General features: G+C 43.5%; 1 protein-coding gene and 1 pseudogene across 2 annotated transcripts in view; one reads left to right on the top strand and one right to left on the bottom strand.

Moving 5' to 3' along the window:
- Smyd3 (SET and MYND domain containing 3) overlaps positions 1-16,287 on the top strand; it is a 533,841-nt gene that overhangs the window by 23,139 nt on the left and 494,415 nt on the right. The gene's annotated exons all lie outside the window — the stretch shown is intronic.
- On the bottom strand, positions 2,818-3,814 carry LOC117721553 (WW domain-binding protein 2-like; annotated as a pseudogene).

Here is a 16,287-nt window from a genome sequence, read left to right as displayed (position 1 = left end):
AGCACCAAGTATAATTGCTATGTTCCAGCAAGCTTTAATAACTCATAAAATATTTATCTGTGCTTTATTTATATCACGTTAACTTTTAGATGTTTTCATCGGAAAGTATATTTTGTTAGTTTGCTAATTATAGTTGCAATTAAAGGCTCATTGTGAATGCATTCTCTTCTCTAAGTATGCTTTATAATTGGTTAAAAAGTTTTTTAAAAAGAAGCTTTATTTTGGCATAATCTCAAAATTGCAGGGAAGTTGAAAGTACAGAGAAGTATCCTATGCCCTTTATCCAAATTTAGCGAAAGTTAAGATGTCCCACGAGAGCTTTATCATGTTTAATTGCTCTCTATTTACACACACACACACACACACACACACACACACACCCCACACATTTGTTTTTTGAACCATTTTAAAGCTGGCTGCATATGTAATATTTTTTACTTAATAGTTCAGTGTATATTTGTTTCCTTCCTTCTCCTCTTCTCCTTCCTTCCTGCTTTTTTTTTTTTTTTTTTTTTTTTTTTAAATCAGGATATTACATTGCCCAGGTTGCTCTTGAACTTCCTGTGTAGGAGAGGTTGCTCTTGAACTTGCTATGTAGGTGAGGCTGGCCTTGAACTCCTCTTTCTGCTTTGTTGTGCGTATGTCCTGTGCATTCTCTGTTAGTTAGGTTTTTGGCTCCATGCCTTGTAATTGTGTAGGAGTCCTGCAGCTCCTCAGGCAGGGTTCAGGGTCTGGGTGTGATAGGTGTCTACAACAGCATATACGTCAGTGGGAACGTCTGGGGCCTCCTGCTTGCCTTCTCCGCAGAGGGAAGTCCTTCCTGGTTCAAGGTTGTTCTCAAGAGATGGGGCCATAGGCGCTGTGCTCAGTTCCGTTCCTTATACAGCCACCGTGTTTCTCTGTGCTTTTCAGTGTCTTTCCTAATGCACTGTCAGCTCCTACTCAAACATGCAGTAAAATAGCTGTTGGTTTTCTTTGTCTTCTGTTGTATAAGGAGTTCATCAGGTACCTCTAAGAAGCCATTTTGCTGAAATCCCTTCTGTCCTAAATTTTCACAATGGATTGCAGATTCTTTTTTGGGGGTGGCAGTATAGAGTAGAGTCAGTGCTACGGCTTGAACTCAGGGCCTCATGCATGCAGGCAAGTTCTGTGCCGTGAACCACTCTCCCAGGCCTTATAACACGTCTGCGTTTTGTGACATTCTCCATTGATTGTTTTTTCCTACCCAATGCCTGGATGATCTACTCAGATGATTTTTTAAGAATATCACAGTGTCTACCATCACTTGGAGACTGATGGCATTTCAGTTACAGAATAAATGTGTGGATTAACTTCATTTGAAAATGAGGTTTGGATTCTTAGCCCATGACACTTGGGACACATGAGATGAACTTAAGAGTCTACGTATGTTCTTGAATTCTTCAGAATCTTTGCTTTTCAAACGTTTTCTTAAACAGTTTAGAACATGGATGCCTTCTCGCTCATGCCTGTATTTTCTCCAGATACATACAGAACTCCAGGTCATCATGGCATTTGGTTAATAGCCTGATAATGACTGGGTTTAACCTGGTTAATATTCACTAAGGTATGGTAGAAACGTATTAAAATTATATTTATTAATTAGGAGTTTACAGTAATTGTGATGTGCTGGCTTGAAGTTCCTTTGTACTGTTGAAGGCCAATAGAAAGGGATTTGCTTAGCTAATTAAGACTATAAACAAGAAGGGAGGCTTAATCCAATAACTATTTTCAAACACTTGTAAAATTAGCACAAGCTAGGGATATGCCAATTAAAAATTTTAAAATTAATTAAAGCACTACTGTATTCTCTAAGGTTTTCTTTCTTGGCATTTGTTGAAGTTACTGGGAAATAGGGACCTAGGGATATTTTTCAAGTTATCTTGTCTAAATTTACATTAATATATCTCTATATATGTTATATTACTATCCAGTATAAACATAAGTAATCAAGACTAAAGTTGTAGAGAAGCACAATATTGGTTGTGGTATAGGAACCAAATAAGATAATTCATATTATTTTATATTTTAAATATTAAAAAAGGTATTTATTTTTTTTTCCAGTCACTTCATTTTTACTATTCACAGTTGTTGCCAACAAATCAAGGTACAAACAGGGTTTATTTCACATTAATAGATTAACTGGACTTTTTGTGTCAGATAAATAGGAATTCTCTTTAAATAACCATCTCCTCATTTTGCGTCTAGACCAGGAACAAACAAGAGCAATTCTTAGTGCATCCGGGGGCGTGAAGCTTACAGAGGGGCGAATGGCGGGTTGTAGGTCACGTGGTTGGAGGCCTCAATCCCAGACCAAAAGGCCTGTTGGGACAGACATGCATTCTCCATTGCCCTAGTAAAGGGGAGAGGAGAAGAGGGTGAATAATTCCCAGCAACAGTAGCAGAGGGGCAGAGGGGCTTCCTCTCTGACACAGTGGCTTTGCCTCTGATGCCAGCCACTGGAAGCTCGGGGTAAAATCCCTGGAAGCAACAGAAAGAACAAGGTGGCTGGGTGTGACTGTGGACTGACAGTCTGCTGAGACAGCGGACACACACACACCAGGGTAAGAAATGTGAACACGGCTTGGCAGGGCCTGCTGGGGAGACACATGGCTGATCTTAGGGGCCCAAGAAATAAAAAACAATGGTCACCAGGCTGGTCAGCAGTGGAGGAGTGGCCAGAGAGTCCCTCTGTGTGGGGGTGCTACTATCATAAGGAATGAAGGGTGAACCCGTGCTCCTGCAAGCCCCAGAGATGGTGAAAGGGAAGCTGGTTAGAAAAGCGCTGTGAGCTGTAAGCTGGGACGTGTCTCTCAGAGGCCAGGAGTTCCACCTTTCTATCAGGGCTAGCTCCTGCTAACTTTATACTCAGGCCTGGGGAAGAACAGGGTCCTCCCTGGCCTCCTGGAATCCCAGATGCAGCTCCATGGGAGGCCCAAGAAGGGGTCTTCAGGTAAGAGGTGTGAGGTGCGTCTACTGGGTCTTCTTGTCTCCTGGGGGGTAGTAGGGTGGTGGTGGAGGCTGGCTCCTGGGCATGTAGACATTGTGCGGGTTGCCGGGGTTGTAATAGGCGCTGGCAGCGGCTTCTGCAGCTTTGGCCTCAGCTGCAGTAGCTTTGGCCTCAGCTGCAGTAGTAGGGGGCCACTGGGGCCGCTGACTGGAGGCTCCATGGGCCCAGGATAGGGTGGTGGCGGGGGCTGTACGTACCCCATGGCCCCATCCATCATGGGAGGTCCTGGATAGAACTCGGGTGGGGGCGGTGGATAGGGGTAGCCAGGAGGGCAGGGGTACATTCCATTGGCGACTGGCGGCGGGGAAAGACATAGGCCCCGCTGGGCATGTAAGGGTACCCATAGGCTCCATTGGGGACTTCACCTCTGGAGGCTTGAGATGCCACCTGGATCATCCGCTGCCCAAACTCAATGGCACCCCCTGCTGTGAAGGTCAGCTTGTAGGAGGCAGAGCCTTCCCAGCCACCTCCTGCTTCAGCCTTCACTGTCCCCTTAATGAAGTTCGCACCAAACACCGGCTGCTTGATCTCACAGTCCTCCATCCGGTAAAATGGCATCGTGAAGGACTGCATGTCGTCCTTCCCCTTAGACAGAAAGATGGCCTGTGTGGAGTAAGGTAGACGGTGCCTTTCTTAGTCCCTTTGAAGGCCTCTGGCACATTCTTCATGTCCTTAAATGTAAGTTCCACATGATCATAGGACATTAGGATGCTCTCAGTGTTGTTGACGATCACTCCGCCGCCCTCTGAGTGATTCTTGTTGAGCGCCATAGTCTCTCCCACAGGGGTCCCCAAAAAAGATATTTCTTGATACCTGATAAGTTAGTTTTACAACTTGATCAAGACTCACTCTGGAAGAGAATACTGGACTTGTTGATAACCTTTAACCCCACATTAGTTGACTAATTTTTTTGTCTGTCTGTCTGTCTGTCTGTCTGTTTGTCTGTCTGTCTGTCTCTCTCTCTCTCTTCTCTCTCTCTGTATCATATCATACCATAATGCATGTATGTGGATATCAGAAGACAACTTCTGTGAGTTAGTTCCTCTGACTGTGGGTTCTTGGGACTGAACTCTAGTTGTGTCTCAGTTAAGGTTTCTATTGTTCTCTTGAAACACCATGACAGAGAGCAAGTTGGGGAGGAAAGGGTTAATTTCATTCCCATGCTCCATCACAGTCCCTCTCTAAGGGAACTCTGTCAGGAGCTGGGGCAGAGGCTCAGGGTCACTGCTGATTGGCTTGTTCCTTATGGCTCGCTCTTCTTATCCCATCCAGGATCGCCCACCCAGTGGTGATGCCAACCGCTGTGAGATAAACACTCCCACATCAACCACAACTAAGAAAACGGACCAGAGGCTGACCCACTGGCCAGCGCAGTGGGGCATTTTCTCAACTGAGGCTCCCTCTTCCAAAATGACTCCAGCCTGTGTCAAACTGATGTAGAAACGAGCCATCACAGTTTGCCAAGCTTTGTGCCCGTGCCTGTATTTGTTAGCCATCTCCCTGCCTCTCGATAGTCTCCTCATTGGCATTTCATTTTGCCTGGTATCTTCTGAGCGTTTCTCTACCCAAACCAGAAAAATGAGTTTTGGAGCAGAAAATATGGTTCCTGTCATTTGACAAAATCATGCATGTTTTAAACTGTCATAACTTACACAAAGCACTGTGGGGCTATTTATGCCAGTGTTGGCCACATAGTAGGAGGGCCTGCAAGGCAGATTTTGGAAGGAATCAGTAAGTGTCCATCTGGTATAGTGAGTCAAAGTCTTACTGAAGATGTGACATCTGGCTGGCTTCTGCAGCGTTTATCATGTCTGCATAGTGCAGAGCAATGGCTTGGACATCTCTGCTGTTAAAACAGTGTAAGTTTAAGGAAAGTGCCGTGACCTTGAATGAGACTAGATTATGTTCCTCATTCTGTGAGGAAGAGCCAGGCTGCGAAAGACCATACAAGCCATGCAGAGAATTCCGACTAAAAGGGAGGAGGTATTTTTTCTTTTTATTTTTAAAGGTGACAGTGGCCAGTGGTGGCTTGAGGTGGCAAGTGAAGGGCAGTAAGGGTATGAATTGTGTTGCTTAAAAAGCTCATGCAAGGGGCTGAAGAAGGAGCTTGCAGTAGAGTCTCACCTGACATGCATGAGGCTCTGGGTTGATCCCAGCACTGCACAACACTGCCATATGGCACCCACCTACAGTCCCATGGATTGGGAGGTGAAGGCATCCTAGGCTACATAGCCAGTTCAAAGCAAGCCCGGGCTACATGATGCCTTGTCTCAAAAACAACCAATCAACCAGACAGACAGACAGACAGACAGACAGACAGACAGGCACTATGTAAGACATGATGAAATAGGGCTTAGCGGTTAAGAGCACTAACTGCTCTTCCAGAGGTTCTGAGTTCAATCCCCAGCAATCACATGGTGGCTCACAACCATCTGTAATGGGATCTGATGCCCTCTTCTGGTCCGAAGACAGCAACAGTGTAGTCATATACATAAATAAGTAAATCTTAAAAAAATTATATAATGAATTTGTTGTATTGAGCGAGCAAGAACTTAAATTTGGTTTCTCTTAGGGAGGTAGCTTTTGAGGACTGTGTCATCCACCATAGGGCCAGACTGACATAAGCTGGGTGCAGTCTGAGCCCTGAGATGGGTGAGGTTGTGCTAAGTACCTCTTCCCCATCCGTGTGCTCTCCTTCATGAAGAACCCCCAGTACCAATCTGCCTGGTTAATCTCTGAGCCTGCCTCCCAGTTTCTAGTGTTATAATTGTCCTAAGATCCTACTACAACATTCTCATCCCCTCTGTCTGCCTCTGCCTCTGCCTCTCTCTATCTTTTGTCTCTCTGACTTTTGGCTAACACACAGCCCAGTTGTGAGTTCTTTGAATACAAAAGCAAACAAAAAACAAATCTTGTGGGGAGGATATCATTTGTAGCAAATGATAGGTATTTTAATGGAAGCATTTAATCGTGATGTTATCGTGGAAGCAGGGAAGGATTGGCTCCCGCTGTTGTGGTCAGGTAGAGCAGGGGAGAAAATGGTTTGCCTTCCAGTGGGAGCTGCCCAAGGGATATTCAGTCTGGGCTCCTAGGAGATGACTGGACTCAGCCTTGACTGCCCTTTACGGAAGTTAAACAACTGGCTCGGTTCTAAAACGGTCTTATTTATCTGAATTAGGGAGCCAATTTGGTAAGGTTTAAAAGTGATGGAGATGACACTAAACCAGCCAAGCCGGCAAATAACTGGGACCCAGGAGAGGCATTTTTCTGGAGAAGGTGGACACTAAAGAACAGGTAATAATGGAAGCTGTAGATGCAGATCATTTTGGGAACAAGCACAGGGAGAAGACAGGGCAAACCAGCCCTGTGACAGGGAGCAGAGGAAGGAATTCCTTTATTTATTGTGCCCTGTCATTCAGGTCATTAGTGTAGATGTTGGATTAGATCTTATGATCTAGTGTGGGCTAGATATGGATGTATTTTAAATGACTTGTTCATATACATACATACATACATACATACATACATACATACATACACACATACATATGCACATATACATATGTATCTGTATATATATGTATACACACATATATGTATATATATGTGCATATATATGAGTATTTATTTGGTTGAGAGATTGATGGTGCTTATGCCTTTTGTCATCAATGTAGAGAGGCACCATCTTTAATTTTTAACCACCAGCAAATACCATATCTGCTTCCAAGTTTACTTAGAAGACAAGTGCACGGAAGTAACATTTTTCAAGAACCTATTTTATTTTCTGAATTCAAAGTCACCTGTCACTTTTGCCATAAATTCTTTGAGGCATGAAATAGCCTGCCAGTTGTCTATTGCTCTGAAAGTTAATGAATGGTTATCAATTTATCACGGGTAATAACCTAACTGCAGATTGTAAAGAGAGCATTCTATCACTTCCAAGCCTGGGTGCCTCGAGGCAGTATCTGCCTTTCTATACTGTCTGCCTTTCAGTAGCATAGTTCAGAGCTGCTGGGTCCCGAGGGCCCTTAGCCAGAGCCTGGGTATCAACCTTAACCGTTTAGTAAAAGCACAGCGAAACAGTAGCTAGCTGTAGCTTGCTTTGTGTAACAGATTATGTGGAGTAGATTTTTCATGGAAGATTGTAAATGAAATTTCTTGATGAACACTGTCACATTTTTAATCTTATTAATGTTACTTTAAGAATTTTAGATACACTTCTCAATAGTTCACATAGTCAAAGTGTAACTGCTTTCTGGCCCACTAGCCTGAGTGTAAGCACAGGACTGTTTCAAGGGACCCTATTTGACAGAGAATGTGACATTAACATGAATATTTGCTTTTTAAGATTAGGGACTTGGACTTGACCTTATCTTTATTACAAACAAACTAGCCCATGTCTTTCTTAATCTCGTAATTCAGGCACTGAGGACAGTATAATAACTCAGTATTTATGGGATTAATGTGAACCATTATTCCACTTTCTCAGCTATAACTGTTGTAGAGCTGGTTATAGTACGGGCCGGAGGACTTAACCTCTTTTGGATTTTTCCTCCCTGATCACAGCAGCGGAGCGGTAATGGCTGTGCAGTTAAATGTGTTCGTGGTTGCGTCACAGCTAGAGGCTCAGCCTTAGGTGCTTCGTCTACAGATGGGCTATTTTTATCTGTTTCCTTTGATTTATTCAATGAGCATTTGGCACAGTGGCCCTTGTTACAGTCATTGTTTTAATTATTGTTTATATATTTTATAAAGAAAAATATGGAAGTTGAGGCCTTGCCGTGTTGCCAATAACGTCTACAAGTTATTGTCATTGCTATAGATGGACTTGCCTGTGTACACTAAAAGCCTCCAAGATTCTGTTCTGATTGCTTCCGAGAATATTCTAAAATATATATGAGGCGTTACAGAGTATCTTCATTTTTAGTTTGTGAAGAGCTCTACTAGGCCTGAGCATGGCAAATATGGCTCTGGCAGGCCTTGCCCTTCCCCCATTCCCTCTGCTTTGCTAAAACCCGTTAGGTTACATTCCTAAAGCTTGTGACTTATTTGGCCATTTCCTCCTGAGACTGACCAACAAGGTCCAGTTATCAAAAGCCCCTTTTTGACTACCCTAATTAACAAGCCCCAAAGCCCCCTTTGACTAATTAACAAGCCCAATAAAAATTAAACACCTCATTCTAACACAGGGTTTCCTCTTTTACCTTTATAAACCACCATTTGTCTATGGACCACATCTGTCTCCTTTCTGTCTAGAGTCAGTCCTTTGTCTCTGTGGGGCAGATACCCCTTCCTCCTCTCCCTCTTCTCCCTCATCCTCTGTCTTCTGTCTTTGTCTCTTATTCCCTGCCCTTTGTCTCTTTGGGGGCAAATACGTCTCTTTTGTGCTGAGACCTTGGTCTTGGGCTGTCCTGTGCCCTTCTCTTTGCCTTGCTTGTGCTTCCCTTGAGTGCCTCCCCAAGCAGGCAGTGAGCTTGTCTTCCGATGGAGCCACAGCTCACATGCACGATGTCGATTGTTCAGACCCAGATGTTGGAAGCACTCTTCCCGCCACTCACTGTACTGTAGTTTCTCAAGGAAGTACTGCTGTCTCCTAAAATGTTTCCAAGACAGAATTTCTAGTTTCCCTTGCTAATTGGTTTCATAATTGTGTTCTCTACTTGGTGTGTGTGCAGGGTGCAAAGCTTGCTTTCTCCTTTTGCTTCTGTCCAGGATTTCAGCCCATGGAATGGTGTCACCACAGTTAAGGTGGACATGCTTAGATGCTCATCTAGGTAATCTCTTACAGGTGTGCAGGAAGTGTGACTCTTGGGTGATTAGATTAGATTAATTCATTTTACTTTTTGTGCGTTTTGCCTGCAAGTTTCGTGTGTCCACTGTGTTCATGCTTGGTGCTCCCAGGGTTCAGAAGAGAGCATCAGATGCCCTGAAACTGGAGTTATAGATGATTGTGTACCATTATGTAGGTGCTGGGAATTGAACTCAGGTCCTCTGTAAGAGTAACAAATATTCTTAACCTCTAAGCTATCTCTTCAACCCCTCCTAGGTAATTCTTGTTCCTCTTAAGTTTATGATATTAACCATTACATGGACTAAGCCAGGACAATTGTACATCTTTGTCCATATAGAAACTACAGATTAAAAAATAGTTAATTTCAGTTTTAGTAATTATTAAAGCTAGTGTTTTATAATATATATTTCATTTTTATTATTTGGACATAGAAATAATACTGCCTTTATTTTTTCTTAAATCCATGAGCTTTTAATCTAATAGTGTTTAAGTTTTTTCCCTTCTGAGTTTTGTAGACAGTTGCACCACTGGTGGGCACACATCCTATTTTTTTTTTGCCTCTTTTCTGACAGAGTTTCATATAGACAATGTAATGTGGCTTTAGACTCATCATCTCTACAACTTGCCAGCTGTGTGACTCTGGTCAAGTCATTTATGGTCTCTGTGTCTCAGTGTCCCTGTCTCGTAAATGGGGCAGATGTGTGGTTCTCATAGGACTGTGATGAATGTCATATTAGGGTCCTCTAGAGAAATAACTTATTAATGAATCTTTTTCTCTATACAAAGGGGTTTTATTGGGATAACTTACAGGCTGCAGTTCAGCTAATTCAACAATACCAGCCTGTGAACAGAAAGTCCAAGAATTCAGGAGTTGTCAGTCCCTGAGGCTGATGTCTCTCCTAGTCTTCAGTAGACAAATTCCTAAGAAGTAGATTCTTGTGCCAGTGAAGGAACAGACTTGCTAGCAAGAGGAGAGCAAGCAGGCACAGACCAAAAGCTTCCTTCTTCTAAGTCCTTACATAGGCTTCCAGCAGAAGGTATGGCCCAAGTTATAGGTGTGTCTTCCTGCCTCAAGATCTAGATAAAAGATGAGTGTCTTTCCACAAAAAGTCCTGACTAGAAGTGGATCTACACACTTCTAACCAAGCAAAAAAAATCTCTCATAGGTATGACCTCCACTTCTGGATTGTAGTTTATTCCAGATATCAAACTGGCAACCAGGTGTAGCAGTCACAGATGTTATATACTTTCAATGATCTGATGTTTGTGAAATGGGTAAGACAGTGAGTGTGTGGTACCCAGTAAGCACCATCAAACTGTTGGATGAGTAGGAAGCACATCTTTCTCCAGGCTGGCCTTAAACTCCATCTGAGCCTGATCAATGGTGGGCTTCAGACATATGCCACCACATCTAGTATACATCGTGCTTTTGATGTACTCATTAAATGCAGATTTTACACAGAGGACTCTTAAGTCAGTGTGAAATGTGTGTGTGTTTGTGTGTGTGTGTGTGTGTGTAAATATGTGTAATCTCTTTTAAAATAGATTTGTTGTTTTGGACTAGTTTTGGGTATAGAGGTACAAAGAGGTAACGTGTACTCTGCTCCTCAAACACACACAGCTATCCTCACTGTCTGCATCCCGACCCTAAGTATGGTTGTTACAACTCCTGGACTCATGTAACACATCACCCAACAGCTAAAGTTTGTATTAAGATTCCCTCAGTGTTGCATATTCTCTGGTTTTTGACAAGTGGATGGTGACATGTATCCAGTTCTGTCCATCCCCTCCTCTAAGTCCTGGCCACTGCTGCTCTTTTTCCTGCCTCCATGGTCTTGCCTTCTCTTGAATGTAACAGGGATTTGAATCATACTGTATGTAACCTTTTAAAATCTACTTCTTTCGCTTTACAACATGCATTGAAAATTGATCCTTGCTTCTGTGGCTTAATAGCTCATTTCCTTTTAGTACTGAATAATCCATTGTCTGAATAAAATTCTATTGCCTTTGAATGACTAAATGTCTTCCCTGGGTCTTGTCAGTGAGCTAATAAATAGTCACTGAAAGCCAACAACATACCCTGCCAGTCTCCGTGGCTCTAAGCACACAAAAGTGATCAAAACAGAAAGGAATGTTCCCTTGTGGGATCTCCTGCACGTTTGTGGTTTAATTATGTTTGCTTTCTGTCCCATCAGCCTATTTGGAGAGTCTTGTCTTCTTTTTGGGACGTTTCAAGTGTGGTAATAGCCAGGCATTTCCACTAGGTGGCAGTAGGATCATATAGAATGAACAGTTTGCTAGGCAACGAAACCATTCGTTTGTTTATTAACAGAGTTCTTTAAATGCTTGCAATAACTCTTTAGATATAATCATTACTTAAAATTGTACTTTAAAATAATTTTTAAAGTTAGCATATAATAGATTTCATTATGATGTTTCTATTCTGATGTCCTTCTCCCAACCCTGCCCCCCCCCCCCCCTCCAACACACACACACACACACCAGGGTTTCTCTGTATAGCCCTGGCTGTCTTGGAACTCACTCTGTAGACCAGGCTGGCCTTGAACTCAGAGATCTGTCTGATCTGTCTATCTTTGCTTCTCAAGCCCTGGGATTAAAGGTGTGCATCTCTTCTCTCAGCATGATGGAACTCCTAATATGTTTTTCAGAATAAATCCCAACACATATAATTTCTTAAATTCTTTAGATCTTTTAAACTATTTATTGTATGTGTAGGAGTGTTTTGCCTGCATGTGTGTCTGTGCACCATTGAGGTGCTTTGTCCCTATGCAGGCCAGAAGAGGATGTCCAGTCACCCGGATTGAGGTTACACATGGTTGTGAGCCACCTTGTAGGTGTTGGAAGATAAACTTGGGCCCTTTGGAAGAGCAGCCAGTGCTCTTAACTACTGAGCCATCTCTCCAGCCCCAGGCTCTCAGATTCTTGAGTTTGCTTCCTTTGATCAATGAGGCATCTATTGTGATCCTTACATAGGTGGGCAAAGGTCTTGTTTTTGAGAGTTCAGAAGTTGAATATTTGTTCCTTGATGTCCTTGAGACGTCATGCTTTGACAAGGGAGACCAGCTGTATTAAGGGATGTGTTACAGTGAGTGTATGTCCCAAGTGTCCCCGTTTGACAGATGCACACCTGTGTAACCTCAATTCCTGTTAAATTACAGATGACTAATATCTTGGGGTGGCCGGACAGGTGCAGGCTGGGTAATCAGAGGGACAGTTGAGCGATGGTGGCCTAACAGGCATTTCTGAGATAATGGCTTGATGACTTTGGTTATTGTTTTCCGGTTGAGTCCTTTTGAGTCCTTGCGTGGGCTTTGGTCCTTCGCCGCCGCTTGTCCAAACAGAACACGTGCATTAGAGAAGATGAGGAGTGACTTTCAAAGAAGGCCTGGGTCTTATATTTCTGGTGATACAACACACAAAAATGAGAAGAGTCTCAACCCAACAGCAACAGGCTGCTGCTTCACAGAATTAAATGGGTTGGTGAAGACAGGCTTCACCGAGTACCGTAGCATTAGTCACACTTTCGGTAGCCCTAAGCACTGGCCATTTTTATTTTTATTTTCTCATTAAGAATGGCAGCAAGGAAACGGATGTGCAAGAGATCGTAGAACTCATGTAGCCCGTCATAGCTGGAGGCAGCAGGTCTTGACAGCCAGCCCTCTGATTCCACAGCAAGGTTTCTACTCCTGCCTCCAGAAGAAGGGACTTTAAATTACAGTGGAAAAAAAAATCACAAAAATAAAATGGAGATTTCCTAACTTTTTAATCCTAGTTTTGGGGAAGGAAAATGAAGATCACACGAATAACAACTGCAAGCGTTATTCAGAGCCTGCTGTACGCTGTAAGGCGGTCCGCTACCCTTGCGTTTGACAGTTGGGAAAGTTTAGAGTGGAGCCAAGGGAAGTCTTCAGTATGCCCTGACTGGAGGCTGTTTGTGTGGGAAAGATGTAGGTGAGGAAAAGCATGGTATCCCAGCACTCAGAGGTGCAGGCTCTAGGATTGTGAGTTCGAGACCAGTCTAGGTTGCATAGCAAGATCATGTCTTCAACCAGAGCCCAAACCGAAAAACTCAACCAATGTAAGTGGACAGACAAATAAAAACCTACAGCATCCTCTGGTTGGTTCTGGATGGAAGCAGGAGAAAACCCAGGTGTCTGTCAGTTACTGGTGGGGTTCTGACCATTTTAGGGTCATCGTTGTTTGACTCCCTGGCCCAGTTGCTGGAGAAAGCAGTCTGAACTGTCCTTCTGGACCGCTTAGTGTAGGCAGGTGATTGGCTGCCTTGGCTTGCTTCAGCTGTGGCTCAGAGTCAGTTTGTCCGTCTATACATTCAGCATCTCCTAATAGTTAGGTTGGGAGTGGGTGCGCCATGGTAAAGTTTCTACTGTATAAGGGTATTATTTTCATAGGTTAAGACTTTGATATTTGGAAAGGGAAGAGAGAGGGTTAGGTGAGCGTCCTTGGTCATCTGTTTTATTTTTACCTCTGAGCACTGGCTCCCCTGTGTGGTTTCCACACCAGCAGCTTTGACACCAACTTGTTAGCAATGTGCAGTGTCAGGCCTCACCTCAGGCCCACTGGGGCAGAAACTGGACATGTGAGCCCAGCGCTTCATGTTTTCACATGGTCGGAGGGCGTCTCTGCACTTCAGGGGAGACCCTCTTGCTATATAGGAAGCAGCCCTAATAGCAACAACTCAAGTTAGACTGTATCCTCATTTCATAGTTAAGAATCCTGAAGCTCACATTGGCAACTAGCCTCGGAATCACACAGTGAAAGAGACATGGGATTAGATTCTAGACTAGTCGTACTGAAAGGCCATGAATTATACTTCAATAAAATCCAACCAAACTACTTGAGAACAAGAAAGATGGGCGTCTGTGTGTGACTTCTCAACAGCAGAAAACTCAAGCGGCAGTTGCCAGTCGTGATATGTGAACTTAACTTAGATCCAGGCTGAGGCCAGGGAACTAAAGCAGTTTTTTTTTTTTTGTTGTTGTTGTTGTTGTTGTTTTTTTTTTATCAGTTGGATGAGTTTGTGTGTAGACTGCACACTAGATAATATTATATACACTGTGGTCACGTGACAGATTGTGCTTTTCTCAGGAATGACATGTTTAAGTTTTTAGGGATGGGTAAGATTTCTTAAACTTTCATTTGGCTGAACAAAGGAACACGCATGAGTACGTGCGAGAGATGGAACAGACGCGGCAAATTGCTAACACATGTTTAAACTGGGGGTGCGTGTTAGTGGTTATTTTCTCCCCTCCACCCACACACAACCTTCTTCCTTGGTAAAGTGGGAGGAGACCCGTCCTTTCAGAGAGCCGTGCTGAAGCAGTGGAGCAGTGGAGCTCAGTAGTCCAAGTGATGGTTATATGGCAATTAATCCCTGGCGTACACGAGGCTGCCTTGTGTGTCTAAGGTGTTGAATGAAGAATTGACTGAGCCTGGAGAAGACCTGTCCCTGTGATTTATGGTGCATTTGTGTTCTGTAGCTCCCCTCTCTGCGTACTTCTCCAGACTTTAAAGTTGAGAAAGAAATATTGGAAAGACAATCATCCCTTGTATTGAGATAATCAATCTTACAAGACAGGTGAGAATTCTGGAATGTGGCCTCTGAGCCCGGCTGACTCCCTGCCTTTGTCTCCAGCTCTTTCCCCCTCCTTCTCTCGCCTCTCCTTTTCTGTCTATCCCTCATATTTGTGAGGGAAACTTCTAGAAGTTAGTTTTTCTCCCCCCTACTTATCAAGCATTTTAAGAATTTTACTTGTTGTAAACTTGAAGTTTTCCTCAAAATGTTGTAGCCCAGAATTACTTTTGCCTTTAAGAAATCAATCAATTGTATTGAAGGTATTGACTTTTACGAGTACACCTTTCTCACCTTGCATTTTGTTCCTCAATATTAAGAAAGTTAACATAATCAACACATTCTAATTGACTTATTTAATAATCTGCCCAATTTCTCCAAGATGTGAGAAACTTTGCAGACTGCCCCATGTGCTGACTAGTGTTATGTCAACTTCCACCCAAGCTAGAGTTATTTTGGAAAGGGAACCTACTTTAATAAGGGTTCAACCTTCCCTCTAGCCCACCACCCACCAGTAGTGAAAAAGAAAAGTTATTAGGACACATAGGAAGTAGACCTCTTTGGAAGTAATTCTTTGGGGTTGAGTCCAGTCTTGGTTGTCAGGATATCAGCAGTCAAGTTCAGCAGTGTCAGGATAGCAAACAGATCAGCAGCTGCAGGCCAGTCCATTCAGCAATCACTACTCACCAATCCAGTTCAGTCCAGAAACCACAAGGCTCTGCTAATTGGCCTGAGTTCTTCGAAGTGGCAAGAAGCTGCAGGAATTCTTTGGTGAGATGAGTTTCTCTCTATGACGTCACCACAAGCGAAGCTCAGCAGCACAGTGTAAGGTGAACCAATACGTGTGTGTGTGTGTGTGTGTGTGTGTGTGTGTGTGTGTGTGTGTGGTCAGCAAAGAAGAGGGACGCGGAGCCGGGCGAGCCAGTGCTGAGCTCCCACTGTCTGGAGTCGTATTTATATTCCTTCTTGTGTCTGCTCTAGCAAAACATCATTTAACATAAATAACTTTCCAAAGAAACCACAAGTTTCCACTTCACCAGTGGATGATTGCACCGAGAGCTGAGCGCATGGGAGGCAGCGCCACCCCTGGCCTGGAGGTCCTGGGTCTGTAAGAAAACAAGCTGAACAAATCTATTTGGAGAAAGTCAGGAAGCAGCGCCTCTCCATGGCCTCTCCTCCTGTTGCTCTCTTTAGGTTCCTGCCTGGAGTTTCTGCCCCCTTACTCCAAGGATAGACTTAGAAGCTGCAAGCTGTAGTAAACCCCCTACTCCCCAAGTTGCTTTTGACCTTGGTGTTTATCACAGCAATTGAAACTCTAAGACATCTTAACAATTAAGCCTAGATTCCAAAGGAAAACTTAACAATGCCGCATTTTAAGATCTTAGTTAAATCTCCATTTGTTTGGTGCTTAAAGTGTCAACATTTCTCAGAATTGGGCTGTTGTGGCCACTGCCCTGAAAAGGAGTAAGGCGGTTAGGATGGAGACTTGGTCATTTCTCACAGGAAGCTTGAATGAGAGCAAGCCTGGGCCCTCCCTCTTGCTGTGGCTTCCTTGCTTGCTCTGTGCCTTCTTGTCTGACACATGTTCCTGCCCAGGCGCCCTCTACTGTTGTTAGGCCCTCAGCAAAAGTTGAACAAGCAGGGCCACCAGATCTTAGACTTTCAACTTTCAAAACCACCGGCTGAACAAAAACCCCTTTGCTTTGTAAAATTACTCAGCTGCGAGCTAGCTGTCAATCAGGTGTTTTGTTTATTTTAGTCTTGATAAATGGACCAGTTCAGTTGGTAGAAGGTTTTACTGAAGAAAATAATACTCTCTCCCCCAACAACTGTTACCTGGCAGTATTGCTTTAAGGA

This window comes from Arvicanthis niloticus, chromosome 16 (genome assembly GCF_011762505.2).
Source record: "Arvicanthis niloticus isolate mArvNil1 chromosome 16, mArvNil1.pat.X, whole genome shotgun sequence".
NCBI lineage: Eukaryota > Metazoa > Chordata > Mammalia > Rodentia > Muridae > Arvicanthis > Arvicanthis niloticus.
Note: the sequence above shows the minus strand (reverse complement) of the source record. Positions and strands in the feature narration are given on the sequence as shown.